Raw genomic sequence first — 25,598 nt, forward strand, 5'->3', positions numbered from 1 at the left:
CATGTGTGTGGTCTTTGTGAATGATTTCTTTCACTTAGAATAGTGTTTTCAGGTTCATTCATGCTGTAGCATATGGATCAGTACTTACTTCCTATGAAAGTACAATAATATCCCATTGTTTATTTATCTGTTCATCTACGGATGGACATTTAGGCTGTTTACACCTTCAGGCTATTATGGTAATTCCAAGTTTTTTGGGGTACGCATTTTCAAGTTTCTTGCATAGGTGTTTAGTACCGGGTTTGCTGGGTCAAATAGTAACTCCATGTGTGATGTTTTGAGAAACTTTCAAACTGTTTTTCAAAGTGACTGTGTCATTTTATGTTCTCACCAGCAGTGTGGGAGGGTATACTGATGTTTTCCACTTCTCCACAGGCTCGCTAACGTTGGGCATTGTCTGTCTTTTTTATTTTTTGTTTTAGTTGTCCTGGTGGGTGTGAAGTGCTGTCCATCAAGCTTTTTAAATAATGACTAACAACATGAGCATCTTTTCGTGTATTTATTGATCGTTTGTATACGTTCTTTGAAGAAATGTGTATTTAGATAATTGCTCATTTTACTGAATTGTCCTTTATTGTTGAGTTGCAAGTTATTTACATATTTTGGATATAAGTCTTTTATTAGATATGTAATTTCCAAATGTTTTCTTTCATTTTGGGGTTATGTTTTCACTTTCCGATGATGCCTTTTAAGACATAAAATTAAAAAAAATTTATTTTATTTTGTTATTAGTATATTCATCATTACAAATCAATTTATTTATTTTTCTTTAGCTTCTGATGGTTTCAGTGTCATATCTAATTAAGTTTTGCCTAACCCAAGGCAAACTTTGTATGTGTTGCTGAATTTAGCTTGCTGTTAATTTGCTGAGGCCTTATGAACCATTATTCATAGGACATATTGTTTGGGAGTTTTATTTTATTTTGAATCTTTGATTTGGGTAAAGAGTAATACTGACCTCATAGAATGAGGTAGAAGATGGTCCTTCCTCTTCACATGTTGGAAAAGTTTATGAAGAATTGGTGTTCATTCTTTAAATATTTGGTAGAATTCACCAGTAAAGCTGTATGGGCCTGGGCTTCTCTGTGGAACGTTTACTCCGTGTAACTCTATGGAACTCTTCTCTGTGGAACGTTTACTCCGTGTAACTCTATGGAACTCTTCTCTGTGGAACGTTTACTCCGTGTAACTCTATGGAACTCTTCTCTGTGGAACGTTTACTCCGTGTAACTCTATGGAACTCTTCTCTGTGGAACGTTTACTCCGTGTAACTCTATGGAACTCTTCTCTGTGGAACGTTTACTCTGTGTTTTAAGTCTATTCAGATTCCCTATTTCTTCTTGATTCAGTTTTGGTATTTTGTGTCTTTCTAGGAGTTTTTCCATTTCATCAGAGTTACTTAATGTGTTGGCGTGCAATTGTTCATAGTATTCTTTTATAACCCTTTTTATTTCTATAAGGTCTATAATAATGTCCCCTATTTCATTCCCAATTTTACTAATTTGAGTCTCTCTTTTTTTTTCTTAGTCTAATAAAAATGCTCTAGATACTGTTGATCTATTCAAAGAACAAATTTTGGTTTTGCTGATTTACCCTATTTTTCTATTTTCTATTTAACTTGTTTCTACTCTAATCTTTATTATGTCTGTCCTTCTGCTTGCTTTAGATTGTGTTAGTCTACCTTCTTCCAATTTCTTAATGGATAAGGTTAGGTGAGATTTATCATTTATTAAAATAGGAGTTTACAGCTATGAATTTGCTCCTGAAGCAGTGCTCAGTTATTTAGAAGTTTGTGACAATTTCCACATGTTTGTAAATTTTCAAATTTCCTTCTGATTTTTAGTTTCATTTCATTGTAGTTGAAAAAATATTTTGTATTACTTTACTCTTTATAAACATATTGAGACTTGTTTTATGTCCTAGCCTATGTTTTATTCTGTACGTGCATTTAGCTTGTGCCCGGGAGACGCGTGCTGCAGATGTCTGTTAGGTCCAGTTATGCTGTTGTCCTGTTCAACCCTTCTACATCCTCTTCCCTTCTGTTTACTTGGTTCCTTTTGGGGAAGTGGGATATTCCATACATTATTATTGTTGTATTAAACATTTTTCCTTCAACGTTGTCAGTTTTTGCTTCTTGTCTGGGGCATGTGTCTGTGTCCCTCCTTATATCTAACAATATTTTTTGCTTGTTTGTTTTAAAATCTGTTTTGCCTGGTATTAGCATAATCTCTCTAGTCATCTAATGGTCAGTATTGGCAAGGGGCATATTTACCATCCTTTTACCTTCAACTGATTTATATCTTTGAATATAAAATGTTTCTCCTGCCTTGTAGGCAGACTATAGTTAGGCCTTATCTTTTTTTTTTTTTAAATCTATTCTGATAATCGTTGTCCTTTAAATGAACTGATTGATCCACTCATACCAATGTTATTATTGATATGATTGGATCTGTTCCTGCCCTTTTACCTTTTTTCCCGTATGTTTCACGTCTTATTTTGTTTCTCTGATTGTCTTGTACTGATTTATTTTGCATCAAGTGGACATTCTCTGGAGTGATATTTTCATTATTTTTATTAGTTTTCACTATATTTTTTGGATTATCTTCTTAGATTCTTGGTTGACAGTTTTTCTTTCAGCACTTTGAATATGCCATTGCACCGACTTCTGGCCTCCATTGTTTCTCATGAGGAATTATCTGCTCATCTCATTGGGGTTCCCTTGTACATGATAAGAAGCCATTTTTCTCTTGCTCTTTTCAAGATTTTCTCTTCTTTACTTCAACATTTTGACTGTTATGTCTCTAGGTGTGGATCATTTTGTGTTTATACTACTTGATATCCATTGAGCTCTTTAGATACATACATTAGAGGTTTATAAATCCAATTTAGGAAGTGCTGAGCCATTGTTTCTTTGATTTTTTTTTTCTGTTTCTTTCTCTTCATCCTGTTCTTCTGATATGGCCATTGTGTGGATGTTGGTGCACTTTCTTATTTTTACATTTATTTGTACATATCTGTTGGATACGGTGTGTTGTTTCAATACATGCATATACTGCACAGTGATTTATTTAGGGTAGACAGTATCGTTTTGAACCCACTAGTCACCACTCCTCCCCTCGCCCACCTTCCGGTAACCATTATTCTACTCTCTACTTCTATGGGAACCACATTTTTTTTTTTTTTTTTTAGATTCTTCATATGGGTAAGACCATGCAGTATTTGTCTTTCTGTGCCTGACTTACATCATTTAACATGATGGTTTCCAGTTCCATCCAAGTTGCTGTAAATGTTAGAACATAATTTTTTTTTTAAATAGCTGAGTAGTATTTCATTGTGTAAACATACCAGTTTTTTCTTTTTTGATCCATTTGTCTTTTAATGGGCATCTAGGTTGTTTCCATCTCTTGGATATTGTGAATAGCTTTGCGATGAACATGGGAGTGCAGGTGTCTTTCTGACATGTTAATTTCATTTTCTTTGAGTACATACTCAGTAGTGGGATTGCTGCGTCATAAGGTAGTTCAATTTTTAATCCTCTGAGGAAACTCCATACTGCGTTCCATAATGGCTGTACCAATTAACATTTCCACTGACAATGTAGTAGTATACCACATTTCTCTGAGCTTTTGTTCATTTTTTTAAATTCCTTTTTTTCCTGTCTTTTAATTACATAATCTCTATTAATCTATTTTTAAATTTCCTGTTCTTTCCTGCCAGCTCAAATCTACTCCTGAACCCCTTTAGTAAAATTCTCATTTTGGTTATGATATTTTTCAGCTCTAAAACTTCTACTTATGTGTGTGTGTGCATGTATGTATGTGTATTTGTTATATATATATTATATTTATATATAATCTCTTTATTAATATTCTCTGTTTGATGAGACACTATCATCACGCCTTCCTGGACCTCTTTTTTTTTTTTTTTTCTCTCGTGACCAGCACTCAGCCAGGGAGTGCACCGGTCATTCCTATATAGGATCCAAACCCGCGGCAGGAGCGTCGCCGCGCTGCTAGTGCAGCGCGCTACCGAGTGCGCCACGGGTTCAGCCCCTTCCTGGACCTCTTTAAGCATGGTTCTTTTTAGTTCTTTTAACCATTTATAATAGCTGTTTGATTTCTTTGCTATTCCCAAACTCTCTCAAAGGTAGTTTTGGTTGCCTGTTTTTTGTTTGTTTGTTTGTTTGTTTCCTTTTTTGCTGTATATATGTCACAATTTTCTGTCTTTTTTCTTGTGTCTTAATTTTTTATTGTGGAAAAATGGACATTTAAAATAATGTGTTGTAGCTAATTAAGATACTGATTTCCTTCCTCCCATCTCAGAGCTTGTTATTTTTTTATTTGTTTGCTTTCTTTTCCTTAGTTACTCGGCAGGACTAGTTCAGGAAACTTTCTTTCCACAGCAGTGTGCAGCCCCCAATATCACTCTGTGAAGGTCACACTGACCCCCTCCTCCAGGTATGATGGTGATTCTGGCTGGCCCTTTTGATTTTCTCTTTCTCTGGTTCAATGTTAAGCTTCCCAGGGGTCTGCCTGTGTTGGTAACACACCCAGCTGTTATCCTCCACCAATTTTACCTGATTGCTTTATGTTTTTTGACAACATCCTGGGGCATAAATTGCTGCACAATCTGATCCAATTAAAATCAGCCTCTGTGTTGAAGCTGTCTCCAGTCTACTCTCTAACGCTTGCTCTGACTCCAGAGCTCTGGTTCTTTTCATGGTTGTCTTTGTTAAATGTCTAGGTGGCTTACCGTTTGCTTACTGCTGTCATGGAGCTAGTGGCCTTCTGCTAACTGTTCACATCCACAGTCGCCACTGTGTTCCACAGCTGCCTAGGCTTGGACTTCCCATGCTATGCTCCCTCAGGGAGAGTTATGAAGCGCTCTGCTCCTAGGGCCCGGCTTGCCCCCTGGGCAGAAACTCACATCACTGCTTCTGTGCTGGTGGTGGGGACAGGGCCACACCTCTGCAGTGGGACACTCCCACACTATGAGTAGGGTGTTGGAGAGAGGGGTAGCCCTCAGTCTTCTTGGCTTGTCTCTCTTAGAGTGGAGCTTCTCTCCTGTGACTGAGTTGGAATGAGGGCATCTGGGCCTCCCTGTGCTCAGAGTATTGCACCTTTGCCTAGAACTTCTACACTATGAATGGGAGCTGGAGGGACCAAGGAGCCCTCGACTTCTGGGACACAAAGGTCTTGGGATGAGACATATGGGTGGCCTGTTCCTCCCTCTTCCCCGAGGTGCTGCAGTACTAGACCGGAGCTAACAGGAGAGGGTGGCCAGTGTTTTGGCATCCAACCCGGAGGAGGACTTCTGCTGCATCGAGCTTGGGGGGACAGTAACAGGGAGCAGGTCGTGGCTCAGATGCCACACCTCTCGCTGTTCTTACTGAGATTTAATAAACTTCCTTGAATTAATGCTTCTTCACTTTCCATATGTCCTTAGGGCAACTTCCAGAGACTTCTATGTTTTTAATTTTTTTTTTTTCCCCAATTACGATTGTTTCACTGGGGAGAGATTCTCTGTTGCTCCTCCAAACTTATCAGTTTCTGTTACTTTTTGCCATAAAACCTTCCACGACTCCCCTTAACTATGGACATTTTGGGATGGCTTTGGGCTCTTTAGTGTATCAGACTTTCTTCTTTCCAAGTTCCCGATGCTCTCTAAGCCTGAACTTATGCCTGGTATACCATTCCTGCAGGTTTAGTGCTGTTGCATGCCTGCGGTCAGTCCTGTCTTCTGGAAGTTGACCAAGAAAGCCCCAATTAGCCTGATGCCCTGCAGTGAGGGTTTTGGTGTGTGGCCTGCTGGGAGCACCATTCATTTTCCTATGTCATTCGTTCCACAATTTGTTGTCCAGGCTGGCAGGGCCAGAAGAGTACAGGGTTGGATATTTGGGGAGCTGCGTCCTAGTCCCAGTTTTTCCCCACACACATTCCACCTCTCCTCTCCACCAGAATGTCAGTTCCATGAGGAAAAGGATTCTGTCTTACACGTGGCCTTCCTTGGATAGTGACCGTGAACACGTGGGTACAGACATTATGGCCCAACATGATATCTGAGCCTTTCAGGGCAAATGTCATGGTTCCCTTTTATCCTTCTGTTGTCCAGAAATCTGAGATATCTTGTGTTACTCCCAGGGAACAGGCAGCTGCAGAGCTCAGACTTGGGCCTCCCGTCTCTGAGCCCAGGAATACTCCTAATGTGTTAGCGACCTCCCAAAGAGGGGTTATGGAGCATGATCACCCCTTCCAGCCAGCTCTGACACCCTGTGATGATGGTGTGCACGTGGCTGTGCATGGAGCAAGGTCTGAGGAGGCTGGAGGATGTGGCCATTCCCACGCTTTATGTTTCCTCCTAATTTCAAGACATCCTTTTCCAGATGCTTCCTCCTATTCCTGCAACAAAGTCAGCGCGTTACTGAGGGTCCCCTGCCCTCCTGAGGAAACAAATCAACCGGACACTGACGAGAAAGCCCCATGGATGCTTCTGGAACTTGCAGGGAGCTGACCTGGGCTGCGGGTGAGGAGCAAGCCCCCGACTCTCGCCCCCCTCTGCATCCTTCCTATTGATGGCCCGTGAGCATCCCTGCATGGGCTCATTTCATTCCAGGTTCCCAGATAACTTGAAATAAAAACAGAGTTGGTATGGGACGCACTGAGTTTCTTCTTTGTGTTTTAATCAGAAACCTGCCAAAGGTCCATTTTTTCTCGATGCCGAATCACCTATTGCAGGTCCCTTTCTTTCTACAAAAGCATTCATTCTGTCCTTTTGTGCCCTCCCCCAACACTCGTATCTTAGTTTCCTTTTGTTTTCTGCTCTTTTTGATTGATGCTGCTTATACATTGCTTCAGAAATTAAGGATGCACACCCCTTTCTGTTTATGGGACCCATACATTAACTTTATATTTTTTGTACAGCTGTCCACCTCCTCCACTGGATGGTGAGATTTGAAGGCACAAACCCCATCTAACTCACTCCCCATCCCACAGTTCCCAGGACGGCACCCAGTACATGGCAGCACACACACCGTGGGTGTCAGATGAGTATGCAAGCTAATCAATTACAAGTTGCATGACCATGGCTGCTGGATGTTGGTGGGAAGGAGAAACGGACTTTGAGTTTCATGTTGAAAATGGTTGGAAAGGGCCGATCCCGTGGCTCACTTGGGAGAGTGTGGCACTCCCAACACGGGTTCGGATCCTATATAGGGATGGCTGGTGCACTCACTGGCTGAGCGCAGTGCGGGCGACACCAAGCCACGGGTTACAATCCCCTTACCGGTCACAAACAAAAAAAAAAAAGAAAAGAAAAGAAAAGAAAATGGTTGGAAATGTTGACAAATTAGATTAATAGTGATATAGTTCCTAAAACGCCAGGATTCCTAAAAGATATCTCAGAAATGTCAAGTGTCACAAGCAAGTCCAGGGTGGGCTGTCACACTGACCTGATGGGAGAGAGCTACACCAGGATTAAGGGGACAAGGCTCAGAAGTGACACTGATGTGGGAATAGGGGTTCATGGCTGAAATTTTCTGAAGATTCCCTCCCTTCCTGAGATGGGCTGGAGGCCTGGGAGGGCATGGGATATGGAGGAAAAGCCTTCCTAAGTTGCCAGAGACTGAATTGGCCTGTAGCACCCAGCCTCGGGCTCCTAGGATATGTGCATCAGAAAGGAGCCCAGCATTTCCCGGATGCTGAGTGATGTTGAGCATTTTTTCATATGTCTGTTGGCCATTTGTATATCTTCCTTAGAGAAATACCTGCTTAGCTCTTTTGCCCATTTTTTAATTGGGTTGCTTGTTTTCTTCTTGTAAAGTTGTTTGAGTTCCTTATATATTCTGGATATTAATCCTTTGTCAGATGTATATTTTGCAAATATTTTCTCCCACTCTGTTGGTTGTCTTTTAACTCTGTTAGTTGTTTCTTTTGCTGTGCAGAAGCTTTTTAGTTTGATATAATCCCATTTGTTTATTTTTCCTTTGGTTGCCCATGCTTTTGGGGTCGTATTCATGAAGTCTGTGTCCAGTCCTATTTCCTGAAGTGTTTCTCCTATGTTTTCTTTAAGAAGTTTTATTGTTTCAGGGTGTATATTTAAATCCTTAATCCATTTTGAGTTGATTTTAGTACACGGTGAGAGGTATGGATCTAGTTTCATTCTCCTGCATATGGATATCCAGTTATCCCAGCACCATTTGCTGAAGAGGCAGTCCCTTCCCCAGTGAATAGGCTTGGTGCCTTTGTCAAAGATCAGATGGCAGTAAGTGTGTGGGTTGATTTCTGGATTCTCTATTCTATTCCATTGGTCAGTGTGTCTGTTTTTATGCCAGTACCATACTGTTTTGGTTATTATAGATTTGTGGTATAGCAATCAAAACCACATTGAGATACCATCTAACCCCAGTTAGGATGGCTAAAATCCAAAAGACTTTAAATGATAAATGCTGGCGAGGTTGCGGAGAAAAAGGAACTCTCATACATTGTTGGTGGGACTGCAAAATGGTGCAGCCTCTATGGAAAATGGTATGGAGGTTCCTCAAACAATTGCAGATAGATCTACCATACGACCCAGCTATCCCACTGTTGGGAATATACCCAGAGGAATGGAAATCATCAAGTCGAAGGTATACCTGTTCCCCAATGTTCATCGCAGCATTCTTTACAATAGCCAAGAGTTGGAACCAGCCCAAATGTCCATCATCAGATGAGTGGATACGGAAAATGTGGTACATCTACACAATGGAATACTACTCAGCTATAAAAACGAATGAAATACTGCCATTTGCAACAACATGGATGGACCTCGAGAGAATTATATTAAGTGAAACAAGTCAGGCACAGAAAGAAAAATACCACGTTCTCACTTATTAGTGGGAGCTAAAAATTAATATATAAATTCACAAACACACACAAACACACCCACACCACACCCCCCCCCACACACACACACCGGGGGGGGGGGAGGAAGAAGATATAACAACCACAATTACTTGAAGTTGATACGACAAGCAAACAGAAAGGACATTGTTGGGGGGGAGGGGGGAGGGAGAAGGGAGGGAGGTTTTGGTGATGGGGAGCAATAATCAGCCACAATGTATATCGACAAAATAAAATTAAAAAAAAAAAAAAAAGAAAGGAGCCCAGCACAGGAAGACCATGGGGCCACTGTCCACCCAAGTGCAGGCACTGCCTGCACTGGACTTGAATTCACCTGGAAGAGGTGGCACCACTCCCTGGATGGGATCTGTAAGAGCATCGAGCCACTGCAGGCGTGTGGTCCAGGTTAAGGAACAGCGCCAACGTGATCTGCAGGTCATTGTGTGGTCCTCGTGCTCCTCGAGAGCCCCCAGCTCGGAGAGGTTCCCAGATGTGCCACCTTGAACACCCTGACTAAGGAGCTGGCTCAGACCTCCCCAGATTCGATGTGCGAACCACACCCCAGGCATCCCCCGCCATCTGTGTGGCTCCTTTTACAGATTTGAGGAAAATAAGCAAATCCATCAAAAACTTTTTCAATACTCTCCACAAGTCAGGCATGTGAACGGAGAGACACAATCGATGTGATTTATGGTCTGGATCAACTGAGGACCCAAACGCTTTCCATGCAGAAAGCTCTTTTTTGATCAATTTCAATGCACCTGCAGCACTGAAAAAATATTGTATCTCTCAACCATCGAGACGTTTCATAAAAGTGTCACGATTTATTTCATTTTTCTCACATGTGGATGCTATATCTCTGCCTTCCTGATTTTTTGCCACATTTAACACCATTTTTATCCTGGCTCATTGTCGAGATGGCAGCTTCTTGGACTTGGGCTCAGGGACGTGCTTACTGAATTGAACCTTTGTCTTGGATCTCCCAGATGGAATAAACCTCCCCAGACATGCTGCTTTAATTGGAATGTCACACTTCATTCAGTCCAAAAGTACCCCAGACGATTTCAATGTCTGAGTTGCTCACCTGACCCTGCATCTCAGCAGACAAGATATGCCATGTGGTCACCCCAGCTCCACCGTTGTCCCAGGACCTGGTGGTTTCTAGGATCTCAGTGAATGACTGAAGAATGAATGGGAAGTCACCACTCCAATGCGTGAATGAAGAAGGTGTCCTCGACTAGGGACTGATGAGTCCCTCACTCATCCTCATAGATGACCTGAACAGGACAGGGAGTTTCCTGGGGTGTGAGGGAGAGGGGAGCCGGAGCCCCTGGAGAGGCAGAGTAGAGTAAGTGACCCACAGGACACCTTTACAGCAAGGGCTGCAAAGAGCACCAGAAGAGACCCTCCTCAGGCTGCTGAACTGGGGAGGGGTGAAGGTTCTCAACCTGGTGGTGACACTGGCGAGAAACTAAAAGTCACGTTCCAATGGAAAAAGAATGTTCAAAACTCTGGACCCTAAATGGCACAGAAGATTCTTTCACCTGCCTTCTCCCACCTGCTCCCAAAAGCACATACAAAGATGTCACCATCATCTTTTAAAAGATCCTCCAGCCTGCCCCAAGGCCAGTGGGTGACTTGAGCACCCTGGAGACAGGGTGATGGGACGGATGTCGCCCATGCAACAGTCGGCACTTTGTTTACACTAATTCTCTCAGTGCCAGCTTCATGTATCATACTGAGTTCAAGCTTCATGTTCTTTGTAATGCAAGGAAAACAAAACTATTGAGCACGTATTGAACACTTAATCTGTGCCCACATCTGTGCTAATCCTTTACTTACATTAATTTCCACACCAACTCTATGAGGTCATTTTATAGACAAGGTTACTGAGAGGCTTAAAGAGATTCAGTGTTTCCACAGCTGGTGCGAGGCTGAGCCTAGATCCTGGGCTGGGGCCCACCGTTGAGGTCTGTGCTGGGAGCACACACTCCCTCTTTCACACCCACATGGGACTCCAGTGGCTTGGAGGGAGATTGTCCTGCCTGGACATGCTGCAAGAGTTCCTGAGAGAGGGAAGGAGGGGGCAGGGAGTGGCTGTGGATCGAGAGCTCACCGGATGATTTGGACGAGCTCCTGTGCTGGTGAGCGAAGACGGGCATGCTCTGGAATGATTGCTAGCAGGTTGACGCTGCAACTTTGGAGTGGGTAGCTCGATTTTCACTGTCATCTAAGCCATCAAAGCTTGTTTACAGGAGGTGAGGAGCTGGTTAGTCCTGCCTCTGAACCTGATAGGAAAGGAAAAGTTACACAGTAATCAGTGTCCCTGGTTGGTCCCCACACCCAGGGCAGCCATCTCTTCTAGCAACATGTACGTTTCAGAAAACAATTATGTCCTTTCCAAAACCCACATGTGGAGCTGGGCAGTTTCAGAAGAAGCTGGAACAGAGGCCAGCCGGAGGCCTCGCTCTGAAGAACATTGCACAGCAGCCATCCACTGACGTCCAACCGGGAAAGAATGACGGAGACGCGTGTGGCCCTGGTGCACGAAATCCGCGAGGCGGGCTCCTCTTATTTCTCATTTCTGGTTGACTTTTTTAAAAAGTAGACTTTATTTTTGGAGTAGTTTTAGATTTAAAGAAAAATGAGACAATGATACATTGAGTTCTCTTATGCAGCTGACCCAGTCTTCCCATTATTGACATGTGCATTAGCATGATACATTTGTTCCAATTAATAAAAACAATTTTAAAAATACTGTTAACTCAAGTCCATAGTTTATTCAGATATCCTGAGTTTTTGCCTGACGTCCTTTATCGGCACCAAGATGCCATCCAGAATTCCAAACTCCATTTAGTGTCACATCTCCTGAGACTACTCGTGGCTGGGGCAGTCTCTCAGACTTTCCTTGTTTCTGAGAGCCTCGACAGTTTCACCTGATCAGGTGTCTTTAGTACGCCGTTCTATTGGAGTTTCTCTGGCATTTTTGGCACGAGTGACAGGGGTTATGTGCTTTGGGGAAGATCATGGAGATCTCGGTCATTTTCATCAGGACACACAGGCACATCTCATCAGCTTGACTCACGCCTGCTGATGCTGACCCCGAGGCCGTTTGTCAGGTTTCTCCCCTGGGACATCACGTTCCCCTCCTCTCCATGCTGTACTCTTTGGAGGAAGTCACGAGTGGCAGCCCAAGGCGTGGGGAGTTGTGTAGAGAAGGATGAGATGTGATGAGACAACAGAGAGAAACTGGGAGATGCTGGAGACTGTGGTGAAGTGGCCACAGCCCAGGAAGCTGGCAGGGACCGGCCACTGGAAGAGGCTGCCCCGGAGTTCGGGCAGGGCTGGCCCCACCACCTCCTTGATTTCAGCCCAGTGATCCTGATTTTGGATTTCTGGCCTCCAGAACTGTGAGAGAACAAATTTATTTTGTTCTTCACCCCAAAGTTTGTAGTGATTTGTTACAGCAGCCAAGAAAACTATTCATCATTGTTTACATCAGTATGAATGCATGAATATTTATTTTGTGCTATGGGTTATACCCCAATGTTACTTTATTTGTTTTGCTGCTTAAATTGTCCAAGCTTTGGACTTTGGGGGCTCTGCGGTTCGCTCCTGTGCCCTTTGAACAAACCCCCTTCAATGTGTGTTTTTTTTTTTTGTGTGTGTGTGTGTGTGTGTGTGTGTGTAGTTTTAGTACTTCCTTACTTTCTGATTCTATGAGATGCGTCAGGCTGGTCTTAGATACGCATTGCTTCGTAGAGTCAGCCATTTCTCCAGGAAGCCTTGCTACTTTACTGAATTATGGCATTAGAAACGAGGGGTGCTTGTGGCTCCTGGAGTACCGTTTCTTTCTGGCCCCTCTGATCTGACAGAGTGAAGAACTACATGTGTGTACTAACCCATGTGTTTAAACATATCTGCAAATATTACCACATGTAAACATCTTTATCTGTATTAAGCTAAACCTGAGTTCTTACTGATGACTTCAACTCTGATCTGTCACTACACAGGTCCTTCCAGCCGCCCCACTTGCTGTCTGTAAGTCCTTACGCCGACAGTGAGAAGCCACATCCCACCTTGCAACACTCACCTGCTCTGTTGTTCAATCCCAGCACACATGGGAGACATACCTGAATTAACGGGTACTCCTTTGGGAGATATAACTTCAAGGAGAGCACAATGCTTACGTGCAGATCCTCTTGCCTACAGTCTTACAGAGGCCACTCATTTTGAAAGTTACCTAAGTCAGCACCTCCCTGCTCCCCTTCAGTGAGGTGGTTTCATGTGTTTCTTTTATTTTTACTTTTTTAATTGTAACAGTTGATTGTACACATCTGTGGGGTACAGTGTTGTGTATTGATACTTGTGTGCAATATGGGATGCTGGAATCAGAATAATTGTCGTATTCAATAATATTCATTGTCATTGCTGTTTGTGGCCCTTTACCCATTCCTCCCCACTCCCTCCCCACCTCTAGTAACCTCAGTTCTCCTTTAGAAAGTTCAATTTATTATTGTGAATGCCGTATCTTTCTTTCTTTTATTTGTATGTTTACTATTTTAGCTCCCACTTATGAATGAAAATATATAGTATTTCTCTTTCTGTGCCTGGAGTATTTCATTTAATATGATTTTCTCTAAGTCCATCCATGTTGCTGTGAATGGCAGTATTTCATTCTTTTTTATGGCAGAATAATGTTCCATGGTGTAGATAGACCACAGTTTCCTTATCTGGTCATCTGACAAAGGACATTCAGGTTGGTTCCAACTCTTGGCTGTTGTAAACAGAGCTGCAATAAACATGGGAGTGCAGGCATATCTTCAACATGATGATTTCCATTCGCTTGGGTATATACCCAGCAGTAGAATTGCTGGATCATATGGCAGTTCTATCTGAAGTTATTTAAGGAACCTCCATACCATTTTCTATAATGGCTGCACCAATTTACAGTCCCACCAATAGTGTAGGAGGTTTCCCTTTCTCCACAGCCTCACCAGTGTTTGTTATTCTCTGTTTTATTTATTTATTTGTTTTTTATAACAGCCAGTCTAACTGGGGTAAGATGGTATCTTAATGTGCTTTTGATTTGCACTTCCCTGATGCTGAGTGATGTTGAGCATTTTTTCAAGTTTGATATATTTGTAATACAAGTAGATATCACTGATATCTTACCATAGTCTGTATTTCTTCCTGGGATCCCCTGACCTCCTAAATCATTTTTAAAAAATTTGCATTGATTAAGGACTTCTCTTGGTGCTGTGAAGTTCTATGGGTTTTGAAAAATGCATGTCATTTATAGTATACATAGAATATGTTTGCCACTCTAATAATCCCCTATGCTTTACCTATTCAGTCACCCTCCTTCCTCAACACGCTGGCAACCACCGACTTGTTTTTCTGTCTCTAGTTTTGCCTTTTCCAGAATGTCACATAGTTGGGATCATGGAGTCTGTAGCCTTTTCCGATTGGCTTCTTTCACATGGCAATGTGCATTTATGCCCCCTCCATGTCTTTCCATGGCTCGATAGCTGATTTCTTTTCATCTCTGAATAACATTTCATTGTCTGGATGTGCCACAGTTCATTTATGCACCTATTGAAGGAAATCTGTATTGTTTCCAGATTTGGGCAATTATGAAAAAAGCTGCTATAAACATTCATGTTCAGAGTTTTGTTTAATCATGAGTTTTTAGATCAGCTGGGTAAATACCTGGGAGCATGACTGCAGGATTGAACGGTCTGACTGTGTTTTGCATTGCAAGAAACTGCTAAAACCTCTTTGAAAGTGGCCACTTTGCATTTCCACAAGTAACAAATGAGAGATCCTCTGCCCCGTGTCCTCGTCAGCATCTGACATTACAGATTTTGGATTTTAGCCATTCTAGTTTGTGTGCAGTCGCACCTCATTGTTGTTTTAATTTGCAATTCACCAACAGAAATGATGTCGAATATCTTTCTGTATGTTTATTTGCCATCTGTATATCTGCGTTGGTGAGGGGTCTGTTAAGCTCTTTTGTTCATTTTTAAAATTGGGATTTCTTATTATTGAGTTTTCAGAGGTTTTTTTTAAGTATTTTTGATACCAGCCCTTTATCAGATATGTATTTTGCAAATACTTTCCCCAATCTGTGCTTACCCTTTTATTTCTCCTAGTAATGCCTTTCACAGGCAGACATTTTAAAGTCTCACTCATTAATTTTTTCTTTCATGGGTTATGCTTTTGGTGCTGTGTCTAAAAATCCAAGGTCATGTAGATTTTCTTATATGTTTTCTACAATATACTTTGTAGTATTGCATTTTATATTCAGATTTATGATACATTTCGAGTTAGTTTTTGTGAAAGTTATAAGGCCTGTGTCTAGATTTCTTTTTTTGAATATCAACATCCAGTTGTTCCAACGTCTTCTGTCAGAAGGACCGTCCTCTTTCTCACTGAATTGCCTTTGCTCCTCTGTCAAAGATTAGTTGGCATTTGCCTTTATTGATCTGTGTCTGTTCTTTCACCAATACCACTCTCTCGATGACTGTCTTACTGTTGAGTAATGTCAGTCCTCCTATTTTGTTCTCTTTCAATATTGTGTTGGCTAGTTCTGGCCTTTTCCCTTACCACATAAACCTTAGAATGGATTTTTCCATATTCACAAGATAACTTGCTGGTGTTTTCAATGAGACTGTGCTTTGTCTACAGACAAGTTGGGGAAGAATTGACATCTTTACAATATTGAGTCTTCCAGTCCTGAACAGTAAGTATAATTCCATTAACTTAGAACTTCTTTGATTTTTTTTATTGGAGTTTGTGATATTCCATATATTTTGTCAGTCTGTTTAATTTTTGTGGGGTTTGCATCAGCACACTCTCCAGGAAGACTTTGAATGGGTGACAGCTCACTGTTCACCCCCTTCCATCCCAGCTTAGATCTCTCCACCCTTTGCAAGCCAGCCATGAACTATGGACATCCCCTTGCTCTGCAGCACCTGATTCCAACCTCTTACACAGCACACACCACATGATAATGCACTTTCCGTTGTTCTCAGACCAGCTTGATGATGGCCTTGGACTTTTTGAGAAGTGACTTTGTCCTGTTCGGATTTGTGTCCCCAGGGCCACTTAAGGCTTGCACAGAGATCGGATTCACCCTAATCTCTGCAAATCTCAAGAACCTCTGGAAACTCCTGCTCTATATCTCAGGCTTCAGAGAGTAAGTGCCAAAAACTCAACTACTAGAGCTGCTAAGAACCTCACATCTGCCAGTGCCCTGTCTATAGCTGCCTTTTGAGAAACAACATTTTATTTCATCTTGAAAATCTCATGCATGTTTCTCTTGAAAATCTCATGCAAATGTTGAACCCAGCAACTTGCAGAGAAGAGACTCTTGGGAAACTCATGCAGCTATTGGCTTTTTCTTGCAATGCAGGGGCAGCTCTTTAATGCAGGTGGCATTGGCAGAGAATCCTGCACAACACTCCACATTAACACATCTCTTCTGAAGCTGTGGCTTTGTCTCCAGATGGTCTCTGCTCACATTCACATAGATCACTTGCAAGGAGACGTGCCATGAGCAGGGAACCCCACTAGGCTGTGCCGGCCTACAAAGCAAAGCTTACGGGTAAAATCAGCCCTTTGAGCTGCTTTCCCCTGGGCATTTTCTACCCACTACCTGCCCCACAAAGGGAAATGTTGGATTATGACATTTTTCATCATATGAGAAGTGCCGTATTTAATGGTAAGTTTTTCCTTCTGAAAAGTTTTACTAAAAGCTATGTATATAACAGGCAGTTTCTACATAAAATTATTCAAAGTATTAGAACATTGCATTTCCAGAAAAAGGAGTGATTTTTTTCCTACTCCCTTATTGTTTTTATAAAGACAGAGAAAATGCTCCTTTGCTTATGGGTCTGTACCTTTTAGTTGTGAGTAGATAAGTTCCTCACTGCCTAACATGGCAAAAAAGGATTGGATATTGGGTGAATAATATTAGTAACATAATACCTAAAAGTCAAGACAAAGTTGACCAATTTCTGGGAAAAAAAAATATTTCCACTACAACACCATTGTCAATAAGTGAACTCTGATTTGGAAAAACTTATTATTACAGGACCTCTATACTGCTTTCCAGGTAGACACCCTCTGAGCAAGTCGATGTTCAATGTGGAATGTGGACTCTAATGAAACCTGTGGTTTGGCATTCACATCTCCATCACTTCTCAGCTTGTTTAACAAGTGGCAGGGCCAGGTGACAGGTGAGAGGTGGAGAGGTTTGTGAAAGCCAAGTGCTGCCCTGATTCCCAGAGCTCTTTTGCCTTGAATTTCTGCAGTGCACACTTCCATTTGTAGGTAGGTGGTCTTCCCTGAACCATTTAGTGAGGGATGGTTGCCAAAATCTCTCTCTGACTTGATTTAGTAATGGTGGGAGACTCTGGAATCGGAATCTTTAGGGAGCGAGTACGCTAATAAAACCCAGAGTGATTCCTGCTCCAGGGTGGTCTTCAAAGTCATTTCCACTTCTCAGATATGTTGGCAGCTCTTACCCGACCCTGTGAGGTTTGAAGGCTGTAGGGTCTTTCCAGCTGCTTCTTTTCTAGGAAGATGCTCTGCAGTTTCAGTCTTGCCTCAAGCAGATTTTTCTTTGTTTTCTTTGGTTCCTTTCAGGTGGAAGCTGTGTTGGGATTTGTCTTTTGTGGTTTCAAGCCTTCCCCTCCTGTGCAGCCAGAGGGCTATGTTTGGGCTCTGCGATTACCGGGAGGCTTCACCACGCTGAGGAAGGGAAGTCGTGTTAGAACCGTGGACAGCCAGCCAGCGGTGGGCTGCCCTGTCAGGTCCACATCGCCGGGGGAGGACCACCGCTGCCTCCCCGGCCTCCACGTGGCTCACAGCATGCTTGTAGCTCATCTGACATCCCCACTGCAAGCTTCTAAAAGATGACCGGTAAGGGGATCTTAACCCTTGACTTGGCGTTGTCAGCACCACGCTCTCCCAAGTGAGCGAACCAGCCATCCCTATATAGGGATCCGAACCCATGGCCTTGGTGTTATGAGCACCATGCTCTCCCAAGTGAGCCAGAGGCCGGCCCACCACTGCAGGCTTCTAAGTAGACTGGCTGAGGGGGCTGCAAAGGGTCCTCTCTCCTCATCTGGTGGGGCCCTCCTCAGAGACAGGGGCTCTGCCTTACACCCTTTTCACCCCAGCACCCAGCCCTTGATGGGGGCACTGTGAAGCTTGCTGGCCAGAGTCTACTGTGAGAACAGCATGACCACCTACAGGTGTCAGCCTCGCTAGGTCCTGGAAGCCTCTGAGCAGGTAAGGGGTCAAATTCAGGAGAATATTGAAGGGAGGGAATGATGATTGGGGAGATGGCTGAGCTTTCAGGGGCTGGAGGACAGGAGACCAGAGTCCATCGCGGCAGCTCTTTTGAGAAGGGCTGCCGGTCCTACACCGTGGCCACAGCTGGGACCAGTTCCTAGAGTAACTGGGACCATGTCTGCAGTGCTGCCGATCACTGATGTGCGATCAGAGGAGCTTATGTTTCTTCACGTTAGTCCTGGTTGTGTGTGTGTGTGAGTGTAAGAGCATGTGAACTGTGAGTGTGTATGTGAGTGCGAGAGAGTGTGAATGTGTGTGAGTGAATGTGTGGGCTTGAGAGTGCATAGAGTTTAGTGTGTGACTGTTTGCATGTGTTCGTGTGTGTCTGTGTGTGGTGTGTGTAAGTGTGCACGAGTCTGGGAGTGCATAAGCGTTTGATTGAGAATGTGTGTGGTGAGTGTGTGTGTGGTGAGTGTGTGCTTCACACCACCTCTGCAGGTTCCCGGGCCACTCCCCACCTCTGGCAGCCAGAGGCGGGTCTGCAGCAGGGATGTGACGTGCACACAATGCTCGATGCCCACTGATGCTCCTCGTTCCCAGTGTCTCTCTGCGCAACCTTCAGCACCAAGGACTTCCCCAAATAATTTTAGGATAGTCAATTTAACTAGAAAGAATTCCAAACTTCAAACCTCAACAGTATCTGAAGATCAGGTGCAGGATTTTTGGGCAGCTGGGACGGAAGCATCTCTTCCCACTCACAGGGACTGGCAGCGTCCAGGCCCGTGGGTGCACCAGGGAAAAAGAATCTCGCTTCCCTGGTAGCAAAAAAAAAAAAAAAAAAAAAAAAAAGCTACCTAATACTTATGTCAGAATTCAAAACAAAGAAAATTTAAAAAAAAAAATAACCAAAAAAACCAAAACCAAAAACGCAGTGTTGCAAAAACATGTGGGGAATTCCATTCTGGTTAGACCAAATCTTTCTCACTTATAATCCAAGCTATAGCAGCATGAGGCAATCAGAAAGGTTTAACTTGACCCTCCTTTTTAGAATAATAAGTCAGACTTGGTAACTGTATAGGGAAATGAACATCTCCCTAATATTTTTAAGATCATAAAATGCAGATCTTTCAGCGGCTTCCTGGGACAATGCGTCCTTGATCTTCGTGTTCTCAGAACAGGGGGAAGAACCCATGGGTGCAGGACCACTTTACAAGAGTCATCTGTGCAATAAGGCTGACGACCCAGAACGTTTCTGAGCTTGGATTCCATGCCAGGCTTTCTACTCATCATCCTGGGCACATAAATAACTCATTTGGGATGTTTACAGACATGTACGGGAGATAAGCTACGGATGCAAACATGGATTATTAGGTTATCTTAAACGCGAGATGGGAGTTCAAGGGAGAGAGAGGCTAGTTTTGACAATGAGTTATGGGAAACCTGGAGTGGGTGAGCCTCGAGCGGCACTTATTATAACAGGAGAAAAGCACATCTGATTACCTTTAAAGAAACCTCCATTTAATGAGGTAGCCTTCCTCCCACCTGCATCCTAAATGTGCAGCACCACACAGTTGCCTGGCAAATTGGAAACAAGAGCACAGAATGCTACTGAATTTTACCCCCAATACACAGGTTTCACATGTTCACGGGAGGGTCCAGGGCTGCATTTCCAGCCATCCAGGTCAGTGTACTCATCCCTCAAAAATTCTTGGGATCTGCGGTGACATAGCAACTTATCTTTCAATTGTATCATCAGGCATATGGTTGTTTCCAAAATGAAATTGGTCCCAAAGAGGCAGATGATACACTTGTATCATTCAGGATCCCAGAAGAAAACATAAGAAATACTGAGAAAAATTTAATAAATAAACTACTTGGATGGGTGAGGACAGGGCTCCGTGGGTCAGAGATGCTGATCCCCCAGGACTGGCACATGTAGGAACCTATTACTCCTTCCACACCTAAAGGAAAAGGGAAGAAAACCTGTCACCTACTAGAGATGAGAGAAAATTGGAGCCGCAGGAGAGAGACCCTAGTCTAGAGGTACACAAGCAGTCAGAACCATAGTGCTGGAGCCAGCGTGAGAAGGGGGCACGGATCTTCCTCCTGCCGTCCTGTGTCATGTTAGTGTTTCCCACTGGCAAAACCCCGTCATAAGCAGAAGGCAAGGGAACCCCAGAGCACAGACCAGGTGATGCAGCCCCTGCCTCCTGCCAAGCACAGAGCAAGGCAAAAACTCACATGGATCCAGGTAGAGTGGAGGCAGGGCACAGAGAACAACCAGCATAGCCTTCCACCTCGGGGACCTTCCACATGCATTCCAGACTCTGAGGGTGACATCTGCAGGGAAAGCTGGCCCTGGATTGAGCAGCATGGGGAAGGTTGTCCAAGCTTTCACAGAAGATGCTTGTGCAGGCAGGAGTGCTCATTTGGGGTGGTGCTTTCAGGGACCTGGCTATTTAGAAGCCTTCTTCCTTCTGTACATACCTCAGCATTCTTCATCTCTCAGTCTCTCAGAAAGAGAAGACTAGGCTGGAGGACTGCACCATATGAGCCAGCACAGTGAGAGCTGCACACCCACGATGTGCCCACCACGCTCAGCCAGGTGGGGAGACATGCAAATGAGGGAAACAGGTGGGATGAGGAAGGCAGGGGGAGAGAGGAAAGGAGGAGAGGAGGGACCGAGGGACAGAGAAATCCCTGAATGTTAACGAGGAGGTTCTGTAGGTTTTATTCCCTAAACCCCCATCAAGTGTGACAGTGTTCTGTGCTCTTTCATAAAAAGGACTTGGAATTCTTAGCCCTAACCCCGACCCAGGTATTTCCTCCCACACTTGTCCCTTACACTCTCCCTGTCCCTGCGGGCTCTATAGACAGGACACTGCCTGGCAGGGCCCCATCCCAGGGGCCTCCGGACCACCCTCCCGGCCATGCAGATCTGGTGCCTGGCAGCTCAATTGTCAGGTGCATGGGAGTCCCTGGGAGCATAATTCTGCCCATCCCGATGCGCCACACATCTGACCACACGGTTCACTGTTCATTCTGAAATTAATCACAGGAACAGGGAACCCCTCTTAAATTATTCCTCTGCATTGAATTATTCAGTAGAGAAACAGCCTTCGGCTGTGCCAGGCTGCCGTGGACTGGAAGACTTTGCAGCTTGCTTGCTCTGGCAGAGCTGTTCATCCTGGAAATCCCTGCTGCAGCCTCAGGGCTCTCCATGGACACTGTTCAAGGAAGGATGCAGAACCTCTCCCGAAACAAGCCTGGTGTGTGGGTGTCTGACTCTCTCTGCCTCCCCCAGAGCAGCGTGCTCGGATGTCTTTCAGAAGGAAATTGCACACCTCTTTAATAAAACCATGTACGTGCTTTGAGGTGCCTCCAGATGGAAAAGGTGTGTTTGTCATCCAGCACCCAAGATGGGACAGTGGGTGGCCAGGTTGGGTGGCAGCTCTGCCCCCAGCCAGCTGCCTGACTGTGAGAGACTGGTCCCTCCCTGGACAGGCTGGACTCTCTCACCCCCACGGTGTCTCCCAAACCACGGAGAAGTGGGCAGCCTTTGTGACTGCTCCTGGAGCCTGGCGGCTCGCTGCTCTGACAGCACATCAGAACCTGATGTGGCCTTCCCTGAGACGGACAGATGGATCCTCCCATGGCAGGACAGACTGTCCCCGCTTCCTTGGAAGTGGATTAGACACAGACCGACTCTTGCTTTCCACAGAGGGGCCGGCGTCTGACTTTCTGGCCATTCCAACATGTGTGGTCAGGGCCAGCCTTGCCGTGGGGCATGGCGCATAGTCCCCTTCCCTGGTTGGCAAGACGCCCCTGGACGGTTCACCACACTCATGCTGCCCGCATACCATGTAACAGTCTGCATCTCCTTTCCTCTGTCTGGGGCTGATGTGAGCCATTAGTGGGAGAGGGCAGGAAAAACCAGGACCTAGCCCTCAGGAAGGGCTCAGTCAGTGCCAGTCCCCACTCTTGGTGCTGGCACAAGGCACATGCTGGGTGCTGCATGGTCCAGGTGAAGATGAAGTGTGCCTACCCCAGAGGGTTCCCAGTGTGGCCTGGCCAGGGCTGGGAGTTCTGGTCTGGAGATTCTCAAGAAACGCAGGAGCTGTGGGCTCTTTCCTAAACAGGGCTGCCCCAGCACCTGCAGCATGACCTCAGCTCTGCAGGGAGTTCTGAGAGAGTGACACCAGGCCCTGGCTAGAAGTCCCAGACACATAGGTGGCCCCTGTGCATGGCCGTGCTGGGGCAGGAGTTACTCTAATTCAGCTAGACCATTTTCTAAAATATGAGGCATGGTGATTTATTTCTGAAATCTAATGAAAGATATGGAAGTTTTGAACAATGTTTTGGGAGCTAATGATGACAATGTCCAGGGCACTGGGCACCCAGTGATGAATTGGATTTGGGGACAGTGTAGGGGAGGGGCTGCTCAACAAGTCTTAGGTAGCTCTGTGTGATTCCTACAAGCAGGGGTGTTGCAGAATGGGCTCCTGTATGCTGGCTGGGCAAGATGTTCTTTGAGATGATTGCAAGGACCCTTCTAGCCTTAAGGGTGAGCAACCAGGAGGTGAGAGGCTGGAGGGTCAGAGGGAAGGTGGGGGGACACACGGGAGAAGCACGGCTGTCACTGCACTGGAGGGCACAGAGTCCACAGATCATGCTCCAGCTCTGGTCTCCCAGCAGCTGGTGAGGGAGGTGGAAGCCCTCACGTGGGGCACCCTTCAGGTTAATGACACCCCGGGCTCTGGGAAGCTCCCTGGCTTGTCTGTTGACATTCAGTGCATAAGTGGCAGAGGGCACATGTCTATCTTCTGAGCCCAGGACTCTGTCACTGCTCCTGTGGGGAGACTCTGGAAAGAAAGGGACCCTTATCAGAACTTACCCATGGAACAGGTAGGAGTGACCCCCGCAGGGCTGTGGGACCTCTGCCTCAGGAACCTCAGATAACACCTCACACCTCCAGGACATACTGGCTCATTCCTTCCAGGAGGCCAGACCTGCACGCGTGCATAGCTGATAATAGTTTTAAATTCAGACTTTAAATTTATAAAAGTCATTGTACTTTTTGTAACTAATCTGTAACTAAGGTTTTCAAGGGATAAAAGTAATGCTTCCACTATCATTACAATTTAATTTTATGTATGGCACATTCATGATTTCCAGGCATCTTTACAGTGTTACTTTGACAAGTTTGCATTCATTTTTATAGCTCTGTGTGTGAAGCTGCTTTGAAGATGCAAAGCCCCATATAAGATCTAAGTATTACCATTTTTTTTTTTCCCTAGGAAAAAGAAAAAAAATAAAACAAACAAAAAATAACTTCTCATAAGTTCTCTTGCTGTTCAGAAGCCAGGGAGGGCCCACAGTGGGTGAGGGTCCCGCACGGTGTCCGGCACTCCACTTAGTCCGTGGTGCAGGAAGGCAGCACAGACCTGCTTGCTCAGGCTGCATTCATCCTGGGGCCCTGGCCTAGGGTCAGGATCTTCATTGTCTGGCTCCTCCCATCAGTCCAAGTTCTCAGTCTGAGGTCTAGATGTCTACTGAGCTCACATCTTGTCCTTGTGCTTCAGAGACCCTCGCTTCAAGACTCAGCAGACCATCAGCGGTCTTCAGCCGTGCTGTAAAGTGCATGATTCTATACATGGGACCAGATGGGCAGATTCTCTCACCAGGACTGGAAACCCAGGGAGGAAACACCAACCCACACAATGGGCCAACTCTGGAGTGAAGGTCTGGGGAAAGTGACACCAGGACCAAACACCCAAGCTTTGGCACACAAACCCTGTCTAAAGTCTTTGGTTCTGCTTAGTTTAACCCAGAACAAACTGACAAGGAGGCGAGATGCAGTTGGCTTCTTGCAGCGTGGACTCAACTCTGGTGCACAAAGGTATTGCAGTGGCTGTCGTCTTGCTCCCCAAACACGGTCTGGCACTGTGGATGATCTAGGGTGACAGGCCATTCCCAGCACGGGTGTCAGCACATGGCAGGTCTGATGCACAGAGATGCCTGGTGGGATCTATACTTATTTAGCCACAGTGTTTCCTGTTAAAAGCACAGTGATGTGTCTCTCAAATTTAATGAAAGATGGGGCTTTGAGTAACGTTTTGGCAACTAAGGATGCCCACTCTTCATGGCATCCAGTGATGGGTTCGATCTGCTGGCAGACATGAGGGATGGGCCATTGGACAAGTCCAAGGTGGCTCTGAGGGAGGGCAGGAGGCAGGAGGAAACAGATTAGGAGAAAGGCCGTGGGGTCAAGGTCAGTGCTGATGTGTAGAAAGCTTGCTTTGGATGCCAGAGGAAACAGGTTGGGGTTATGGGCCTGCAGCCTCCTTTGAGCCCAAGAGGATTTTTTAAATGGAGTTTGGATATCCTTACCTGGGAAGCAAAGGATAATCCCAGCCATCCTTGGGAGTCTATGCAAGGTCCAGAGGAGAGAGAGGTGGGGAGTAGTCTGGTTGGAGAAGGAGTGGATGGTGCAAGGGCCATGGGGCAGAGCATGGCGTCTAGAAGGCACCATCTGAATGTGGGAGGAGACACTCAAAAGCATGCGCAGTCACCAGGGTGGGCATGCATGCCTCAGGGCAGTAGGTGATGCTGTCCCTAGGGACCGATGACCTCTCTGAACTGGCCTTGTCTGAGATCTAAGCAGTGTTGGCACGTGAGGCCTAGCCCCACAGGACTGGCCCGGCCATCTCCTGTGACTTTTAAGCAATTCTTTGTGCTGGGATTGTACCGGTAGAGGCTTCAGGGCTCCCACCAGTGGTACCTTCTGTTTCTCTTTCTGAGGACAGAGCTGGGCCTCAAAATCCCACATGGTGGGCTCTGCACATGAGAGGAAGAGTGGAGGGTGGGCAGTCTCATCTGCACAGGGGTGGTTAGTGCTGGAATGCTTTGTACACCCTCTCCCTGTCCTCACCTGCTGTGGCCACAAAGCATACAGTGGAGGACCTGGAGGCTCTAGGGGGTGACAAGGCCACTGGAGGGCTCCTGAATGACCACATGGCTCAGTGCTCCCACTGTCACCCATGACACTGTGATTTGACCAAGAAATAAAGCCTTGTGGTGTCATGCTAGGGCATGGGGAATGCTTGTTACCACACTTGGCCTATCTGACTGATTTATGAAAACGTGAATGCACATTGGGATGCAGCTGCTAAAGAGAACTGCAGCTCCTGGACAAAGGGGCTCCCAACTTTGGGGAACCCTGCTCATCTTCAATCCTCCTGCAGTAAAGCTTCTCTGGAGTCTGGTGTGCATGGGGACAGATGCTGAAGGTTTACATCATGAGAAATTTCCAGCAAGAGGGGTCATGTCTTGGGCATGTCGGAGATGGTAGACATAGGGAGAGGTGAATGATAGAGAAATAGAGCCGGATACTAGTTGAAGAAGGCAGAGACAGAGTTT

This window comes from Cynocephalus volans, chromosome 7 (assembly GCF_027409185.1).
Source record: "Cynocephalus volans isolate mCynVol1 chromosome 7, mCynVol1.pri, whole genome shotgun sequence".
NCBI lineage: Eukaryota > Metazoa > Chordata > Mammalia > Dermoptera > Cynocephalidae > Cynocephalus > Cynocephalus volans.